The following is a 20,491-nucleotide window of genomic DNA, read 5'->3' on the forward strand; positions in this document are numbered from 1 at the left end:
TTGGATTACTCGCACTACATGGTGTTTGAGTAACGGATGACCAAGACACAGTCTTTCAGAAGTGTTTGCACCTTACGTATGGGTAGACCGTTACACCTACTTTCCCCTACATCTGCTAGTCTACCACTGTAAGAGTTCACACAACTTAGTCAACTATGCTAGAGCCCATAATAGCTTGCGGCTGCACACGGAAGTTTCTAGCATGAAAAATCTCATGATCCCTTTGAACCTGGGTGGCGGTCCAAAGAAAAACAGGCAATCCTGGAATACCCAGGTACCTCAATCCACCCAGATGTGAGTTTAAGTTGCCACCTTAAGTAAACCATTAATTAACAATCTCACATCTGTCATGAATTTCACTCAAACCCAATCCACGTCTACGAGCATAGCATGGCAATAATAAAAGCAACGTAGAAGTAACTCCCAAGGGTTTGATAGAAAACAGGTAATAGGTACTACCTCAACTACTTCCCAATGCCCACAGTTTATTAGATCCTAATCATGCAATGTGTTTGAAGGAATAGATCTAATGCAATAAAACTGGGTATGAACGGGGTATGATCAAAGTGTGAACTTGCCTGCAATGTTGATGAAGATGATTCGCACTCAAACTCTTGATAGATCTACTCGTCACACTCCGGTCAATCTATCGAGAGCAAGCAATGGTAACCACACATAAGCAAATCACTCAATAGATCAGAAAGAACGAAGAAGATAGTTCGGAAAACATCAAAACCAAGCAAATAACTCTTGCAACATAAAACAATTTCTAACAGTACCAAAATTATGTGAATTTGGCCTTATCAGAAAGTTTAGGTCAAGAGCTTCGGTTTGCAAAAAGAATCAACTCAAACGGAGTTACGGAACTTAAGTTATGAACAAAAGAAGTTTGAATACAAATCTGTTTGAATTCAAATTTTAAAACTTTCAAAACATGTTTAAGTTGTTTTACTGGATAGAGGGGATCATAACGAAGAAGTGGGCGTTGGTTTCGTTGGATTTGGACAAACGAGTAAAAAGTTATAGACGTTTGAAGAACAGGGACTAAACTGTAAATAAAAAAAAATGCTACTAGGTCCCTGGCCGAAATAACAGAAAAACGAAAAGACTAAATAACGCACGCTCGTTTATAAGGCCTAAACATCGGACGTCCACTAATTAAACTAACTAAAAGAAAACCGGCTAAAATAAAAACCGAAAAAAAACCGAAAAAAAACCGATCTAGGGTTTTACCCTTTTTTTTCGTCGGGCTCTGGTGGTTGACGGCAGCGGCTTCGGCGGCTAAGGCGGCTGCGGCGGCGGCACTCCGGCGGAGGGCACGGTGGCGCGGCGAAGCAGGCGAGCGGCGTGGTGGGGCAGCGACCGCGGCGGCGAGGCGGCGAAGTGCAGCGCGGCGGCGATGGATGCGGCGGCGCGAGGCGAGGCGGCAGCGCGGCTCTACGGAGGAGAAAGGGTCGGGGGGGCGGGTACTTATAAGAGGGGGGCGAGGGGTGGCGTGGAGGAGAGGCAAGGAGAGGCGGCGGGGAGAGTCCTGGTCGGACTCCGTGGCGGCGGCGGCGGCTCCCTCGGGAGAGTCCCGAGCTCGGGGTCGGGGACGGTGGCTGGGCGTGGCCTGGCTGGGTGCTGGGCCGGCCCAGTCGGCGAGTTTTTTTTTTAACTCCGACAAAAAATAAAAAAATAAAAATATATTATATAGGCATATAATATATCAAAATTTTCAGAAAAAGATTTCCTACAACGTGGACATTTTTGTAAAGTCAAATAAAATCCACAAAATTTTAATAAATCAAACAGTGCTACTGCCTTAATAAAATCCAATAAAAATCATTTTAAAAATACCAAAATGATTTCAAATTTATTTTCTCCAATTTTCTGATGTAGGGAATCATGTTACCCTATTTTCTGTATATTTTATTTTTGGAGAAAAATAATTTGAATAAAACTCAAATAACTCCAATATTGAAAAATAATTTCAATGGGACTTTGAATTTAATCCTTTGAAACTCCCAACTCATATTTCATTTGTTTTGAAGAAGTCATTTTATCTTCTCTCGTGAAAATCATTGAGTTGCATAAAGTTTCAGAATTGGAAAATATTTTCAAATGAAATTCAAATATTTTCAACACCCCTTTCATTTAAATAAATGGAAGAAGTCATGTCATCTTCTCTCCAGGGTTTTGTGATGAAAAGAATTTGAATTCATGGAGATCATAAAAGCAAAATGAAAGTTTGGGAAAGTCCTTTTATTCCCTCTCATTTAACTTTCAAAAGATTTCGAATTCCACTCACTTTCAGTCAATCAATCAAACAATCAATCCAATCTATCTGTTTATTATAACATTCCAAAATTTAGAATTTTGGGATGTTACAAACCTACCACCCTTAAAATGAATCTCGTCCTCGAGATTCGGAGAGGCTAGCAAGAAATAGGTTAGGGTTTGGGGTCTTCTCAAAATCCATCGATCATCACAGGGGTCTGGGGTGCTACCACCCTTAGAAGCATTGTTACGGTTCCATCAAACTCATATACTCCATCCTTATCTTTGACAGTGTCAGTCTTCTCAGATTCTCAGAAAATTCCTTCTCTGGCTCTTCCGGTAGTGGCATAACCTTTTCCTCAATTCTTCTGTCCTTCATCTTGGTAAGGTTCTTCCATGACTGGGTCTTCTTAGCTGACGGGTCTGGCGCCAAAACTAAACAACTATCGATATCTCATGGTGGTCAACAATTTACGGTTTCTCCTGCAGGAAATGGGTCTGGTTGATCCTCACCGTATAACCTACGATTGGCAACAACTGCCGTGTACAAGGGGAAAATACTTATACCATTCTAAGGTTCAAACAAGGTTTAATCGTCGTCTCTCTACTATAGGTAAGTCACTCAGATTTACCATCCCATATAGCAAAGCGAACAATAAGAGTAAGTCGGTATGGTGATCAATCCATCCCGCACCCAAATCATTACCTTGTATATGGTTTAGCGAATCTCGCATTCTAACACTCGGTCATCCTCGCAAGCATTGCAGAATTTCTCTTGTCGACGAACCAAGTTCGGATAAATCCATGGATTCTGCAAGCCAAACAAACATCTATCGTTCCTTCACAACTCTCAGGTTTTGCGTAACTCCTATAAAATCGTCTGTCGATAAAATCGTAACTTCTTCCAGGGTCTTTCCTTCAGCAAGAATGTGCTTGCTTCTTGGCAGGTCCTGGGGCCTGTGGGTTATGGCCCATCTCATCACTTGTAAACCTTGAACTCATCATCGGGAACTGATCCTTAATCCAACATCCAACTTCCTAGTATTCTTAAATCCATCCAATTGTACTGTCTTCCTTCCTTCTATTGGCACCAACTAGGACATGATTACTCAGACTCATCATGGAATTCCATTGATCCATATTTCCAACATCATACCTCCTTTATATCCAATAGTAATTCATCTCTTCATCCTCGTGGGATATCCCACATACCGAGATAAAAAAACTTATACTTATGAAGTCCATACTCCACTTCGTGGAACATCATTATCCTTTCCAGGGTCAAGCGTCCTTACAGGGGAATATTGGCCATCTCTGCATGGCACTTCTTCAACTGGGAAACGTGAAACACATCATGAACTCCTGACAGTCCTTCGGGTGACTCCAACTTGTTGGCCACTTCTCCCATACGCTCCAAAACTCGGTATGGTCCTACAAATCTCGGGGCTAACTTTCCCTTAACTCCAAATAGTTTAACTCCTCGCAGAGGGAACACACGAAGACATGCTCCGTCTCCAATTTCATAGACTACCTCCTTTACATCCAATAATACTCCATACCCTCATATTCTTGGGGTATCCAACATATCGAGATAAAACTCATACTTATTTTGTTCGAAATCCACTTCGTGGAATATCATTACCTTTTTCCAAGGGTCAAGTTTCCTCACAGGGTACTACCACCCTTAAAATGCACAATCTTCCATAGACCATATTTCTCATATCCTCGAAAATGGTCAAAATCTTTCTTCATAGAGTAACAACTCATAAAATCCAAATCAATACCAATGATGCTAACTTTATTGATTCTCAAATTATTACAATCTCCTGCATTCCATTACATGCCTCAATCCGACACCTCACTAATAAAAGAAATGTCCACACTACTACTACTATATTTCTCGTTGCACTCAACTATTTGTCACAAGTCTCCGTCTCCTTGGGGCATTCTCTGGCAAAGTGCCCTGCTTCATCACAACGGAAACATATTACTTCTGACATATCTCGGGGTTTCCTTGTGATTATATAGCCTCCTGGGGTCCTCATCTTCCCTTTTGGGCAATCATTGTGGTAGTGTCCTGAATTTTTGCACCTGAAACATGTGATATGACTCAGGTCTCTCTTTGTAGAAATTGGGTTGTTCCTGGGATCCAATCTACTTTCTCTTCCTGGACTTTTCCGTTCCAATCAGGGCTTCTATTTCCTGTGGGTCATACTCTACTTCCTCTGTCGGGAATTCTACTAAATCCCCATTCAGACAATTTTGGGAGATGTGTCCTTCTTCTCCACATGAATAGCATGACTTGGTGCAGGGTTTAATTGGTTCTTCTTTGGGTGTGTCCTCCACCTCTTCCTTCATCACAGATTCCTCTAAAATTTCCATGAGGGCTCTTTTCATTGCTTCTTTCTTCTGCTGGATAGTCCTTTGTACCATGGGGTAGATGTGACACTGAGCAGGGTAGTGGGTAGTCCCTTCACACAAGAAACAAGTGATCTGCCTAGTTGGGCATTCTTCAGCTGGGTGACTTCCTTCACAATTAGGGCATTCATCCTTGTGTTCCTTATGGTTGTGTCCTATTTCTCCACAAGGCTTGTATGCACAAGGTTTCTTCATATCCTTTCCATAAGGCTTCAATTTCTGGGACACAAGACGAGATCTTTGTAGAGTCCACTTAAATTCTTTCCAAGTGGTTACTCCTTGCCATCCATTGATGGTTTGGTACATCCTCCACCAAGTAGCAGCACCTCTTTCAAAACATTGAAGAGCATGCCGGGTCATATCTTTCCGACTATAGGGTTATTCTTCATGTGATCCTCCATGTTCTGAATCCATCGGTCCGTCTCCAATTGACTCATCGGTCCAGAAAATACAAGCTCATCTCCATTCATCCTCTATTGGGTCCATGGGTTTGGGGTGAGATAAGAGAGGTCGAGAGGGATGCACACAATACAAACAATAGTTTTGAAAAGACAGATTTTTATTGTGGCTGTCGGAAAAACAACAAACAAATGACAGCTCACAAACGTCGCATCTAACGTAGGTATAACAGGGGTTGGGTCTTCTAAAGGTCAAAAATCTTCAAAGTCGCCAAACTCTTCAAGTCTTGTTAATGTCTCCGATGGCTTCTTCCAATCATGCTTGTCCTTCTCAAGTTCTTTTGCCAATCATCTCTGTTGACGCGAAGTCTCTCGTGACGTCCTTTAATATTTGCAGTTCCCAAACTTCTGGGTCTCAACATCCTTGGCATGAACCATGATCCTACTGTCCTTCAGTTCCTGACGAGTCTCCGTTATCTCGAGGTTTTGCTTTCCCAGCTTGGCTACTTTCAGTTTCTGGGTTCTGAGTTCTTCACGAAACACTTCTTGTCAAATACAGCTTCCTGCAGGTCCATCTTAAACTTCTTGATGTAATACTCCGGATCCTGGTGATACACCGGTCTAAAGTTAAAACTTCATCTTGCTGATAGGTGCTCCATCAGCCTTCTACCATCCAATCCTCCATGCATATGCATGCTTAACTCCGCACGGTGACAATATCATAAGCGGGCGATAACCTCATGGGTATCCGTGTTTCTGCTCTTGTCATTACCATGAGCTATCATTCCATAGTTGATATCTCCTGCCTTAGGGTTTCCTTGACAAAACTTTGAGTTTCTAACTCTCCATGTTTCGGTCTTTCTCCGATACACCTTGCTCTCGAGTATTGACAGCTTCCATAGTCTGCCAAGTTCCATAAGGGTAACCTTCCTAGGTCATACACATCTGGCAATTCTTCAGAGCCTTCAAATTCTCCCAGTCTTCGGAGTCTTCAACCGTTGTAGTTTCCATTATCATAATGCATGGTAAAATCCTCTTTATTCCGAATGGTCTTAGTTGTCCGATATCTTGTACTTCTTGAAGTGGTCTCATCAGTCGAATCTTCGTGTGGTCCAAAAGGGAAAAAGGTATGGTCTCACTAAAGGGAATATTTGAATAAGCTCAGAAAAGGAGAGAGGTAAAAGATCTTTTTGAAAAGGAAAGTTTTAGAGAAAATCCTTCCTATGGGCTTGCCAGTTTCTAGGGTCACGTCCTACAGTCAACATGTGCTCTGATACCATCTTGTAGCGACCCGACCCGAATGGATCAAGTCTCTGTGCTTAAGTGTCATCCCTGGATCGGTATGCTGACACACACAGTACTCGAGGATTTATAACAGAGGTAAATCACATGTATAAAGTAACGTAAATACTATTACCTCAATCCAAATAGCGGAAGTAACAAGGTTGTGGATTCCCATCAACACCAACGGCAAAGTTGAGTGTAGAAATCGTAACCCTAACGTATCACTTACTCGTCGTAAGATATCCTGCAACATGAAACGTTGCAGCCCGAAAACGGGTCAGTACATTGAATGTACTGGCAAATTCACACCATAGAGAAATGATGAACAAAGGCTATCACTACATGCATATATGGCTGGTGGAAAAGCTCTATGGTTATAATGTTTTTGCGAAAAGCCAATTTTTCCCTACTTCAAAGGAATAAATTTTATTTAACTATCATGGTGGTTGTGAAACATTGAGATGGTTGACAGCATCTCAATCCCAATTAAGTATCATCATTAACCCAACAAATTAATTAAAGTAACATGATGAGATCAACGGGATAATCCAAGAACTAGATACTCAAGATGTCCATAACCGGGGACACGGCTAATCATGATTAGTTTGTACACTCTGCAGAGGTTTGTGCACTTTTCCCCACAAGACTCGATCGCCTCCGTTGGATTCTCGCACTACATGGTGTTTGAGAAACGGATGACCGAGACACAGTCTTTCAGAAGCATTCACCTTACGTATGGGTAGACCGTTACACCTACTTTCCCCTACATCTGCTAGTCCACCACTGTAAGAGTTCACACAACTTACTCAACTATGCTAGAGCCCATAATAGCTTGTGGCTGCACACGGAAGTTTCTAGCATGAATAATCTTATGATCCCTTTGAGCCTGGGTGGCGGTCCTATACAAACAGGCAATCCTGGATTCTCCAGGTGCCTCAATCCACCCAGATGTGAGTTTTAGTTGCCACCTTAAGTAAACCATTAATTAACAATCTCACATCTGTCATGAATTCACTCAAACCCAATCCACGTCTACGAGCATAGCATGGCAATAATAAAAGCAACGTAGAAGTAACTCCCAAGGGTTTGATAGAAAACAGGTAATAGGTACTACCTCAACTACTTCCCAATACCCACAATTTAATTAGATCCTAATCATGCAATGTGTTTGAGGAATAGATCTAATGCAATAAAAACTGGGTATGAACGGGGTATGATCAAAGTGTTACTTGCCTGCAATGTTGATGAAGATGATTCGCACTCAAAACTCTTGATAGATCTACTCGTCACACTCCGGTCAATCTATCGAAGCAAGCAATAGTAACCACACATAAGCAATCACTCAAAAGATCGAGAAAGAACGAAGAAGACAGTTCGGAAAACATCAAAACCAAGCAAATAACTCTTGCAACATAAAACAATTTCTAACAGTACCAAAATTATGTGAATTTGGCCTTATCAGAAAGTTTAGGTCAAGAGCTTCGGTTTGCAAAAAGAATCAACTCAAACGGAGTTACGGAACTTAAGTTATGAACAAAAGAAGTTTGAATACAAATCTGTTTGAATTCAAATTATAAAACTTTCAAAAACATGTTTAAGTTGTTTTACTGGATAGAGGGGATCATAACGAAGAAGTGGGCGTTGGTTTCGTTGGATTTAGACAAACGAGTAAAAAGTTATAGACGTTTGAAGAACAGGGACTAAACTGTAAATAAAACAAATTGCTACTAGGTCCCTGGCCGAAATAACAGAAAAACGAAAAGACTAAATAACGCACGCTCGTTTATAAGGCCTAAACATCGGACGTCCACTAATTAACCTAACTAAAAGAAAATCGGCTAAAATAAAAACCGAAAAAAACGAAAAAAAACCCGATCTAGGGTTTTACCCTTTGTTTTCGTCGGGCTCTGTGGTTGACGCAGCGGCTCGGCGGCTAAGGCGGCTGCGGCGCGGCACTTCGGCGGAGGGCGGTGGCGCGGCGAAGCAGGCGAGCGGCGTGGTGGGGCAGACCGCGGCGGCGAGGCGGCGAAGTGCAGCGGCCGGCGATGGATGCGGCGGCGCGAGGCGAGGGGCGGCAGCGCGGCGCTCTACGGAGGAGAAACGGGGTCGGGCCCGGGTACTTATAAGAGGGGAGGGCGAGGTGGCGTGGAGGAGAGGCAACGGAGAGGCGGCGGGGGAAGAGTCCTGGTCGGACTCCTGTGGCGGCGCGTGCTCCCTGGGAGAGTCCCGAGCTCGGGGTCGGGGACGGTGTGCTGGGCCGTGGCCTGGCTGGGTGCTGGGCCGGCCAGTCGGCGAAGTTTTTTTTTAACTCCGACAAAAAAAAACAAAAAAAATAAAATATTATATAGGCATATAATATATCAAAATTTTCAGAAAAAGATTTCCTACAACGTGACATTTTTGTAAGTCAAATAAAATCCACACAAATTTTAATAAATCAAACAGTGCTACTGCCTTAATAAAATCCAATAAAAATCATTTTAAAAATACCAAAATGATTTCAAATTTATTTTCTCCAATTTTCTGATGTAGGGAATCATGTTACCCTATTTTCTGTATATTTTTATTTTGGAGAAAAATAATTTGAATAAAACTCAAATAACTCCAATATTGAAAAATAATTTCAATGGGACTTTGAATTTAATCCTTTGAAACTCCCAACTCATATTTCATTTGTTTTGAAGAAGTCATTTTATCTTCTCTCGTGAAAATCATTGAGTTGCATAAAGTTTCAGAATTGGAAAATATTTTCAAATGAAATTCAAATATTTTCAACACCCCTTTCATTTAAATAAATGGAAGAAGTCATGTCATCTTCTCTCCAGGGTTTTGTGATGAAAAGAATTTGAATTCATGGAGATCATAAAAGCAAAATGAAAGTTTGGGAAAGTCCTTTTATTCCCTCTCATTTAACTTTCAAAAGATTTCGAATTCCACTCACTTTCAGTCAATCAATCAAACAATCAATCCAATCTATCTGTTTATTATAACATTCCAAAATTTAGAATTTTGGGATGTTACAAACCTACCACCCTTAAAATGAATCTCGTCCTCGAGATTCGGAGAGGCTAGAAAGAAATAGGTTAGGGTTTGGGGTCTTCTCAAAATCCATCGATCATCTCAGGGGTCTGGGGTGCTACCACCCTTAGAAGCATTGTTACGGTTCCATCAAAACTCATATACTCCATCCTTGTTTTGACAGTGTCAGTCTTCTCAGATTCTCAGAAAATTCCTTCTCTGGGCTCTTCCGGTAGTGGCATAACCTTTTCCTCAATTCTTCTGTCCTTTCATCTTGGTAAGGTTATTCCATGACTGGGTCTTCTTAGCTGACGGGTCTGGCGCCAATACTAAACAACTATCGACATCTCATGGTGGTCAACAATTTACGGTTTCTCCTGCAGGAAATGGGTCTGGTTGATCCTCACCGTATAACCTACGATTGGCAACAACTGCCGTGTACAAGGGGAAAATACTTACACCATTCTAAGGTTCAAGCAAGGTTTAATCGTCGTCTCTCTACTATAGGTAAGTCACTCAGATTTACCATCCCATATAGCAAAGCGAACAATAAGAGTAAGTCGGTATGGTGATCAATCCATCCCGCACCCAAATCATTACCTTGTATATGGTTTAGCGAATCTCGCATTCTAACACTCGGTCATCCTCGCAAGCATTGCAGAATTTCTCTTGTCGACGAACCAAGTTCGGATAAATCCATGGATTCTGCAAGCCAAACAAACATCTATCGTTCCTTCACAACTCTCAGGTTTTGCGTAACTCCTATAAAATCGTCTGTCGATAAAATCGTAACTTCTTCCAGGGTTTTCCTTCAGCAAGAATGTGCTTGCTTCTTGGCAGGTCCTGGGGCCTGTGGGTTATGGCCCATCTCATCACTTGTAATCCTTGAACTCATCATCGGGCAACTGATCCTTAATCCAACATCCAACTTCCTGGTATTCTTAAATCCATCCAATTGTACTGTCTTCCTTCCTTCTATTGGCACCACTAGGACATGATTACTCAGACTCATCATGGAATTCCATTGATCCATATTTCCAACATCATACCTCCTTTATATCCAATAGTAATTTATCTCTTCATCCTCGTGAGATATCCCACATACCGAGATAAAAAAACTTATACTTATGAAGTCCATACTCCACTTCGTGGAACATCATTATCCTTTCCAGGGTCAAGCGTCCTTACAGGGAAATTGGCCATCTCTGCATGGCACTTCTTCAACTGGGAAACATGAAACACATCATGAACTCTTGACAGTCCTTCGGGTGACTCCAACTTGTTGGCCACTTCTCCCATATGTTCCAAAACTCGGTATGGTCCTACAAATCTCGGGGCTAACTTTCCCTTAACTCCAAATAGTTTAACTCCTCGCAGAGGGAACACACGAAGACATGCTCCGTCTCCAATTTCATAGACTACCTCCTTTACATCCAATAATACTCCATACCCTCATATTCTTGGGGTATCCAACATATCGAGATAAAACTCATACTTATTTTGTTCGAAATCCACTTCGTGGAATATCATTACCTTTTTCCAAGGGTCAAGTTTCCTCACAGGGTACTACCACCCTTAAAATGCACAATCTTCCATAGACCATATTTCTCATATCCTCGAAAATGGTCAAAATCTTTCTTCATAGAGTAACAACTCATAAAATCCAAATCAATACCAATGATGCTAACTTTATTGATTCTCAAATTATTACAATCTCCTGCATTCCATTACATGCCTCAATCCGACACCTCACTAATAAAAGAAATGTCCACACTACTACTACTATATTTCTCGTTGCACTCAACTATTTGTCACAAGTCTCCGTCTCCTTGGGGCATTCTCTGGCAAAGTGCCCTGCTTCATCACAACGGAAACATATTACTTCTGACATATCTCGGGGTTTCCTTGTGATTATATAGCCTCCTGGGGTCCTCATCTTCCCTTTTGGGCAATCATTTGGTAGTGTCCTGAATTTTTGCACCTGAAACATGTGATATGACTCAGGTCTCTCTTTGTAGAAATTGGGTTGTTCCTGGGATCCAATCTACTTTCTCTTCCTGGACTTTTCCGTTCCAATCAGGGCTTCTATTTCCTGTGGGTCATACTCTACTTCCTCTGTCGGGAATTCTACTAAATCCCCATTCAGACAATTTTGGGAGATGTGTCCTTCTTCTCCACATGAATAGCATGACTTGGTGCAGGGTTTAATTGGTTCTTCTTTGGGTGTGTCCTCCACCTCTTCCTTCATCACAGATTCCTCTAAAATTTCCATGAGGGCTCTTTTCATTGCTTCTTTCTTCTGCTGGATAGTCCTTTGTACCATGGGGTAGATGTGACACTGAGCAGGGTAGTGGGTAGTCCCTTCACACAAGAAACAAGTGATCTGCCTAGTTGGGCATTCTTCAGCTGGGTGACTTCCTTCACAATTAGGGCATTCATCCTTGTGTTCCTTATGGTTGTGTCCTATTTCTCCACAAGGCTTGTATGCACAAGGTTTCTTCATATCCTTTCCATAAGGCTTCAATTTCTGGGACACAAGACGAGATCTTTGTAGAGTCCACTTAAATTCTTTCCAAGTGGTTACTTCTTGCCATCCATTGATGGTTTGGTACATCCTCCACCAAGTAGCAGCAGCTCTTTCAAAACATTGAAGAGCATGCCGGGTCATATCCTTTCCGACTATAGGGTTATTCTTCATGTGATCCTCCATGTTCTGAATCCATCGGTCCGTCTCCAATTGACTCATCGGTCCAGAAAATACAAGCTCATCTCCATTCATCCTCTATTGGGTCCATGGGTTTGGGGTGAGATAAGAGAGGTCGAGAGGGATGCACACAATACAAACAATAGTTTTGAAGAGACTGATTTTTATTGTGGCTGTCGGAAAAACAACAAACAAATGACAGCTCACAAACGTCGCATCTAACGTAGGTATAACAGGGGTTGGGTCTTCTAGAGGTCAAAATCTTCAAAGTCGCCAAACTCTTCAAGTCTTGTTCATGCTTCCAATGGCTTCTTCCGATCATGCTTGTCCTTCTCAAGTTCTTTTGCCAGATCATCTCTGTTGACTCAAAGTCTCTCGTGACATCCTTTAATATTAGCATTCCAAACTTCTGGGTCTCAACATCCTTGGCATGAACCATGATCCTACTGTCCTTCAGTTCCTGACGAGTCTCTGTTATCTCGAGGTTTTGCTTTCCCAGCTTGGCTACTTTCAGTTTCTGGGTTCTGAGTTCTTCACGAAACACTTCTTTATCAAATACAGCTTCCTGCAGGTCCATCCTAAACTTCTTGATGTAATACTCCGGATCCTGGTGATACACCGGTCTAAAGTTAAAACTTCATCTTGCTGATAGGTGCTCCATCAGCCTTCTACCATCCAATCCTTCCATGCATATGCATACTTAACTCAACACGGTGACAATATCATAAGCGGGCGATAACCTCATGGGTATCCGTGTTTCTGCTCTTGTCATTACCATGAGCTATCATTCCATAGTTGATATCTCCTGCCTTAGGGTTTCCTTGACAAAACTTTGAGTTTCTAACTCTCCATGTTTCGGTCTTTCTCCGATACACCTTGCTCTCGAGTATTGACAGCTTCCATAGTCTGCCAAGTTCCATAAGGGTAACCTTCCTAGGTCATACACATCTGGCAATTCTTCAGAGCCTTCAAATTCTCCCAGTCTTCGGAGTCTTCAACCGTTGTAGTTTCCATTATCATAATGCATGGTAAAATCCTCTTTATTCCGAATGGTCTTAGTTGTCCGATATCTTGTACTTCTTGAAGTGGTCTCATCAGTCGAATCTTCGTGTGGTCCAAAAGGGAAAAAGGTATGGTCTCACTAAAGGGAATATTTGAATAAGCTCAGAAAAGGAGAGAGGTAAAAGATCTTTTTGAAAAGGAAAGTTTTAGAGAAAATCCTTCCTATGGGCTTGCCAGTTTCTAGGGTCACGTCCTACAGTCAACATGTGCTCTGATACCATCTTGTAGCGACCCGACCCGAATGGATCAAGTCTCTGTGCTTAAGTGTCATCCCTGGATCGGTATGCTGACACACACAGTACTCGAGGATTTATAACAGAGGTAAATCACATGTATAAAGTAACGTAAACACTATTACCTCAATCCAAAAATAGCGGAAGTAACAAGGTTGTGGATTCCCATCAACACCAACGGCAAAGTTGAGTGTAGAAATCGTAACCCTAACGTATCACTTACTCGTCGTAAGATATCCTGCAACATGAAACGTTGCAGCCCGAAAACGGGTCAGTACATTGAATGTACTGGCAAATTCACACCATAGAGAAATGATGAACAAAGGCTATCACTACATGCATATATGGCTGGTGGAAAAGCTCTATGGTTATAATGTTTTTGCGAAAAGCCAATTTTTCCCTACTTCAAAGGAATAAATTTTATTTAACTATCATGGTGGTTGTGAAACATTGAGATGGTTGACAGCATCTCAATCCCAATAAAAGTCATCATTAACCCAACAAGCTTAATTAAAGTAACATGATGATGAGATCAACGGGATAATCCAAGAACTAGATACTCAAGATGTCCATAACCGAGGACACGGCTAATCATGATCAGTTTGTACACTCTGCAGAGGTTTGTGCACTTTTCCCACAAGACTTGATCTCCTCCGTTGGATTACTCGCACTACATGGTGTTTGAGTAACGGATGACCAAGACACAGTCTTTCAGAAGTGTTTGCACCTTACGTATGGGTAGACCGTTACACCTACTTTCCCCTACATCTGCTAGTCTACCACTGTAAGAGTTCACACAACTTAGTCAACTATGCTAGAGCCCATAATAGCTTGCGGCTGCACACGGAAGTTTCTAGCATGAAAAATCTCATGATCCCTTTGAACCTGGGTGGCGGTCCAAAGAAAAACAGGCAATCCTGGAATACCCAGGTACCTCAATCCACCCAGATGTGAGTTTAAGTTGCCACCTTAAGTAAACCATTAATTAACAATCTCACATCTGTCATGAATTTCACTCAAACCCAATCCACGTCTACGAGCATAGCATGGCAATAATAAAAGCAACGTAGAAGTAACTCCCAAGGGTTTGATAGAAAACAGGTAATAGGTACTACCTCAACTACTTCCCAATACCCACAATTTAATTAGATCCTAATCATGCAATGTGTTTGAGGAATAGATCTAATGCAATAAAAACTGGGTATGAACGGGGTATGATCAAAGTGTTACTTGCCTGCAATGTTGATGAAGATGATTCGCACTCAAAACTCTTGATAGATCTACTCGTCACACTCCGGTCAATCTATCGAAGCAAGCAATAGTAACCACACATAAGCAATCACTCAAAAGATCAGAAAGAACGAAGAAGACATTCGGAAAACATCAAAACCAAGCAAATAACTCTTGCAACATAAAACAATTTCTAACAGTACCAAAATTATGTGAATTTGGCCTTATCAGAAAGTTTAGGTCAAGAGCTTCGGTTTGCAAAAAGAATCAACTCAAACGGAGTTACGGAACTTAAGTTATGAACAAAACAAGTTTGAATACAAATCTGTTTGAATTCAAATTTTAAAACTTTCAAAAACATGTTTAAGTTGTTTTACTGGATAGAGGGGATCATAACGAAGAAGTGGGCGTTGGTTTCGTTGGATTTGGACAAACGACTAAAAAGTTATAGACGTTTGAAGAACAGGGACTAAACTGTAAATAAAACAAATTGCTACTAGGTCCCTGGCCGAAATAACAGAAAAACGAAAAGACTAAATAACGCACGCTCGTTTATAAGACCTAAACATCGGACGTCCACTAATTAACCTAACTAAAAGAAAACCGGCTAAAATAAAACCGAAAAAAACCGAAAAAAACCCGATCTAGGGTTTTACCCTTTTTTTTCGTCGGGCTCTGGTGGTTGACGGCAGCGGCTCCGGCGGCTAAGGCGGCTGCGGCGGCGGCACTTCGGCGGAGGGCGCGGTGGCGCGGCGAAGCAGGCGAGCGGCGTGGTGGGGCAGCGACCGCGGCGGCGAGGCGGCGAAGTGCAGCGGCGGCGGCGATGGATGCGGCGGCGCGAGGCGAGGGGCGGCAGCGCGGCGCTCTACGGAGGAGAAACGGGGTCGGGCCCGGGGTACTTATAAGAGGGGAGGGGCGAGGTGGCGTGGAGGAGAGGCAACGGAGAGGCGGCGGGGGAAGAGTCCTGGTCGGACTCCTGTGGCGGCGGCGGCGTGCTCCCTCGGGAGAGCCCCGAGCTCGGGGTCGGGGACGGTGTGCTGGGCCGTGGCCTGGCTGGGTGCTGGGCCGGCCGAGTCGGCGAAGTTTTTGTTTTAACTCCGACAAACAAAATAGAAACAAATAAAAATAAAAATATATTATATAGGCATATAATATATCAAAATTTTCAGAAAAAGATTTCCTACAACGTGGACATTTTTGTAGAGTCAAATAAAATCCACAAAAATTTTAATAAATCAAACAGTGCTACTGCCTTAATAAAATCCAATAAAAATCATTTTAAAAATACCAAAATGATTTCAAATTTATTTTCTCCAATTTTCTGATGTAGGGAATCATGTTACCCTATTTTCTGTATATTTTTATTTTGGAGAAAAATAATTTGAATAAAACTCAAATAACTCCAATATTGAAAAATAATTTCAATGGGACTTTGAATTTAATCCTTTGAAACTCCCAACTCATATTTCATTTGTTTTGAAGAAGTCATTTTATCTTCTCTCGTGAAAATCATTGAGTTGCATAAAGTTTCAGAATTGGAAAATATTTTCAAATGAAATTCAAATATTTTCAACACCCCTTTCATTTAAATAAATGGAAGAAGTCATGTCATCTTCTCTCGAGGGTTTTGTGATGAAAAGAATTTGAATTCATGGAGATCATAAAAGCAAAATGAAAGTTTGGGAAAGTCCTTTTATTCCCTCTCATTTAACTTTCAAAAGATTTCGAATTCCACTCACTTTCAGTCAATCAATCAAACAATCAATCCAATCTATCTGTTTATAATAACATTCCAAAATTTAGAATTTTGGGATGTTACAAACCTACCACCCTTAAAATGAATCTCGTCCTCGAGATTCGGAGAGGCTAGCAAGAAATAGGTTAGGGTTTGGGGTCTTCTCAAAATCCATTGATCATCACAAGGGGTCTGGGGTGCTACCACCCTTAGAAGCATTGTTACTGTTCCATCAAAACTCATATACTCCATCCATCTTTGACAGTGTCAGTCTTCTCAGATTCTCAGAAAATTCCTTCTCTCGGCTCTTCCGGTAGTGGCATAACCTTTTTCCTCAATTCTTCTGTCCCTTCATCTTGGTAAGGTTCTTCCATGACTCGGTCTTCTTAGCTGACGGGTCTGGCGCCAAAACTAAACAACTATCGATATCTCATGGTGGTCAACAATTTACGGTTTCTCCTGCAGGAAATGGGTCTGGTTGATCTTCACCGTATAACCTACGATTGGCAACAACTGCCGTGTACAAGGGGGAAAATACTTACACCATTCTAAGGTTCAAGCAAGGTTTAATACCGTCGTCTCTCTACTATAGGTAGGTCACTCAGATTTACCATACCATATAGCAAAGCGAACAATAAGAGTAAGTCGGTATGGTGATCAATCCATCCCGCACCCAAATCATTACCTTGTACATGGTTTAGCGAATCTCGCATTCTAACACTCGGTCATTCTCACAAGCATTGCAGAATTTCTCTTATCAACGAACTAAGTTCGGAAAAATCCATGGATTCTGCAAGCCAAACAAACATCTATCGTTCCTTCACAACTCTCAGGTTTTGCGTAACTCCTATAAAATCGTCTGTCGATAAAATCGTAACTTCTTCCAGGGTTTTCCCTTCAACAAGAGTGTGCTTGCTTCTTGGCAGGTCCTGGGGCCTGTGGGTTATGGCCCATCTCATCACTTGTAGTTCCTTGAACTTATCATCGAGTAACTGATCCTTAATCCAACATCCAACTTCCTGGTATTCTTAAATCCATCCAATTGTATTGTCTTCCTTCCTTCTATTGGCACCACTAGAACATGATTACTCAGACTCATCATGGAGTTCCATTGATCCATATTTCCAACATCATAACTCCTTTATATCCAATAGTAATTTATCTCTTCATCCTCGTGGGATATCCCACATACCGAGATAAAAACTTATACTTATGAAGTCCATACTCCACTTCGTGGAACATCATTATCCTTTCCAGGGTCAAACGTCCTTATTGGCCATCTCTGCATGGCACTTCTTCAACTGGGAAACATGAAACACATCATGAATTCTTGACAGTCCTTCGGGTGACTCCAACTTGTTGGCCACTTCTCCCATACGTTACAAAACTCGGTATGGTCCTACAAATCTCGGGGCTAACTTTACCTTAACTCCAAATAGTTTAACTCCTCGCAGAGGGAACACACGAAGACATGCTCCGTCTCAAATTTTATAGACTACTTCCTTTACATCCAATAATACTCCATACCCTCATATTCTTGGGGTATCCAACATATCGAGATAAAACTCATACTTACTTTGTTCGAAATCCACTTCGTGGAATATCATTACCTTTTTCCAAGGGTCAAGTTTCCTCACAGGGTACTACCACCCTTAAAATGCACAATCTTCCATAGACCATATTTCTCATATCCTCGAAAATGGTCAAAATCTTTCTTCATAGAGTAACAACTCATAAAATCCAAATCAATACCAATGATGCTAACTTTATTGATTCTCAAATTATTACAATCTCCTGCATTCCATTACATGCCTCAATCCGACACCTCACTAATAAAAGAAATGTCCACACTACTACTACTATATTTCTCGTTGCAACTCAACTATTTGTCACAAGTCTCCGTCTCCTTGGGGCATTCTCTGGCAAAGTGCCCTGCTTCATCACAACGGAAACATATTACTTCTGACATATCTCGGGGTTTCCTTGTGATTATATAGCCTCCTGGGGTCCTCATCTTCCCTTTTGGGCAATCATTTTGGTAGTGTCCTGAATTTTTGCACCTGAAACATGTGATATGACTCAGGTCTCTCTTTGTAGAAATTGGGTTGTTCCTGGGATCCAATCTATTTCTCTTCCTGGACTTTTCCATTCCAATCAGGGCTTCTATTTCCTGTGGGTCATACTCTACTTCCTCTGTCGGGAATTCCACTAAATCCCCGTTCAGACAATTTTGGGAGATGTGTCCTTCTTCTCCACATGAATAGCATGACTTGGTGCAGGGTTTAATTGGTTCTTCTTTGGGTGTATCCTCCACCTCTTCCTTCATCACAGATTCCTCTAAAATTTCCATGAGGGCTCTTTTCATTTCTTCTTTCTTCGGCTGGATAGTCCTTTGTACCATGGGGTAGATGTGACACTGAGCAGGGTAGTGGGTAGTCCCTTCACACAAGAAACAAGTGATCTGCCGAGTTGGGCATTCTTCAACTGGGTGGCTTCCTTCACAATTTTGGCATTCATCCTTGTGTTCCTTATGGTTGTGTCCTATTTCTCCACAAGGCTTGTATGCACAAGGTTCCTTCATATCCTTTCCATAAGGCTTCAATTTCTGGGACACAAGACGAGATCTTTGTAGAGTCCACTTAAATTCTTTCCAAGTGGTTACTCCTTGCCATCCATTGATGGTTTGGTACATCCTCCACCAAGTAGCAGCACCTCTTTCAAAACATTGAAGAGCATGCCGGGTCATATCATTTCCGACTATAGGGTTATTCTTCATGTGATCCTCCATGTTCTGAATCCATCGGTCCGTCTCCAATTGACTCATCGGTCCAGAAAATACAAGCTCATCTCCATTCATCCTCTATTGGGTCCATGGGTTTGGGGTGAGATAAGAGAGGTCGAGAGGGATGCACACAATACAAACAATAGTTTTGAATAGATAGGTTTTTATTATGGCTGTCGGAAAAAAACAAACAAATGACAGCTCACAAACGTCGCATCTAACATAGGTATAACAGGAGTTGGGTCTTCTAGAGGTCAAAAATCTTCAAAGTCGCCAAACTCTTCAAGTCTTGTTCATGCTTCCAATGGCTTCTTCCGATCATGCTTGTCCTTCTCAAGTTCTTTTGCCAGATCATCTCTGTTGACTCAAAGTCTCTCGTGACATCCTTTAATATTAGCATTCCAAACTTCTGGGTCTCAACATCCTTGGCATGAACCATGATCCTACTGTCCTTCAGTTCCTGACGAGTCTCTGTTATCTCGAGGTTTTGCTTTCCCAGCTTGGCTACTTTCAGTTTCTGGGTTCTGAGTTCTTCACGAAACACTTCTTTATCAAATACAGCTTCCTGCAGGTCCATCCTAAACTTCTTGATGTAATACTCCGGATCCTGGTGATACACCGGTCTAAAGTTAAAACTTCATCTTGCTGATAGGTGCTCCATCAGCCTTCTACCATCCAATCCTTCCATGCATATGCATACTTAACTCAACACGGTGACAATATCATAAGCGGGCGATAACCTCATGGGTATCCGTGTTTCTGCTCTTGTCATTACCATGAGCTATCATTCCATAGTTGATATCTCCTGCCTTAGGCTTTCCTTGACAAAACTTTGAGTTTCTAACTCTCCATGTTTCGGTCTTTCTCCGATACACCTTGCTCTCGAGTATTGACAGCTTCCATAGTCTGCCAAGTTCCATAAGGGTAACCTTCCTAGGTCATACACATCTGGCAATTCTTCAGAGCCTTCAAATTCTCCCAGTCTTCGGAATCTTCAACCGTTGTAGTTTCCATTATCATAATGCACGGTAAAATCCTCTTTATTCCGAATGGTCTTAGTTGTCCGATATCTTGTACTTCTTGAAGTGGTCTCATCAGCTGAATCTTCGTGTGGTCCAAAAGGAAAAAGGATATGGTCTCACTTAAAGGGAATATTTGAATAAGCTCAGAAAAGGAGAGAGGTAAAAGATCTTTTTGAAAAGGAAAGTTTTAGAGAAAATCCTTCCTATGGGCTTGCCAGTTTCTAGGGTCACGTCCTACAGTCAACATGTGCTCTGATACCATCTTGTAGCGACCCGACCCGAATGGATCAAGTCTCTGTGCTTAAGTGTCATCCCTGGATCGGTATGCTGACACACACAGTACTCG

The sequence above is a fragment of the Triticum aestivum genome, chromosome 5D (genome assembly GCF_018294505.1).
Source record: "Triticum aestivum cultivar Chinese Spring chromosome 5D, IWGSC CS RefSeq v2.1, whole genome shotgun sequence".
Lineage (NCBI taxonomy): Eukaryota > Viridiplantae > Streptophyta > Magnoliopsida > Poales > Poaceae > Triticum > Triticum aestivum.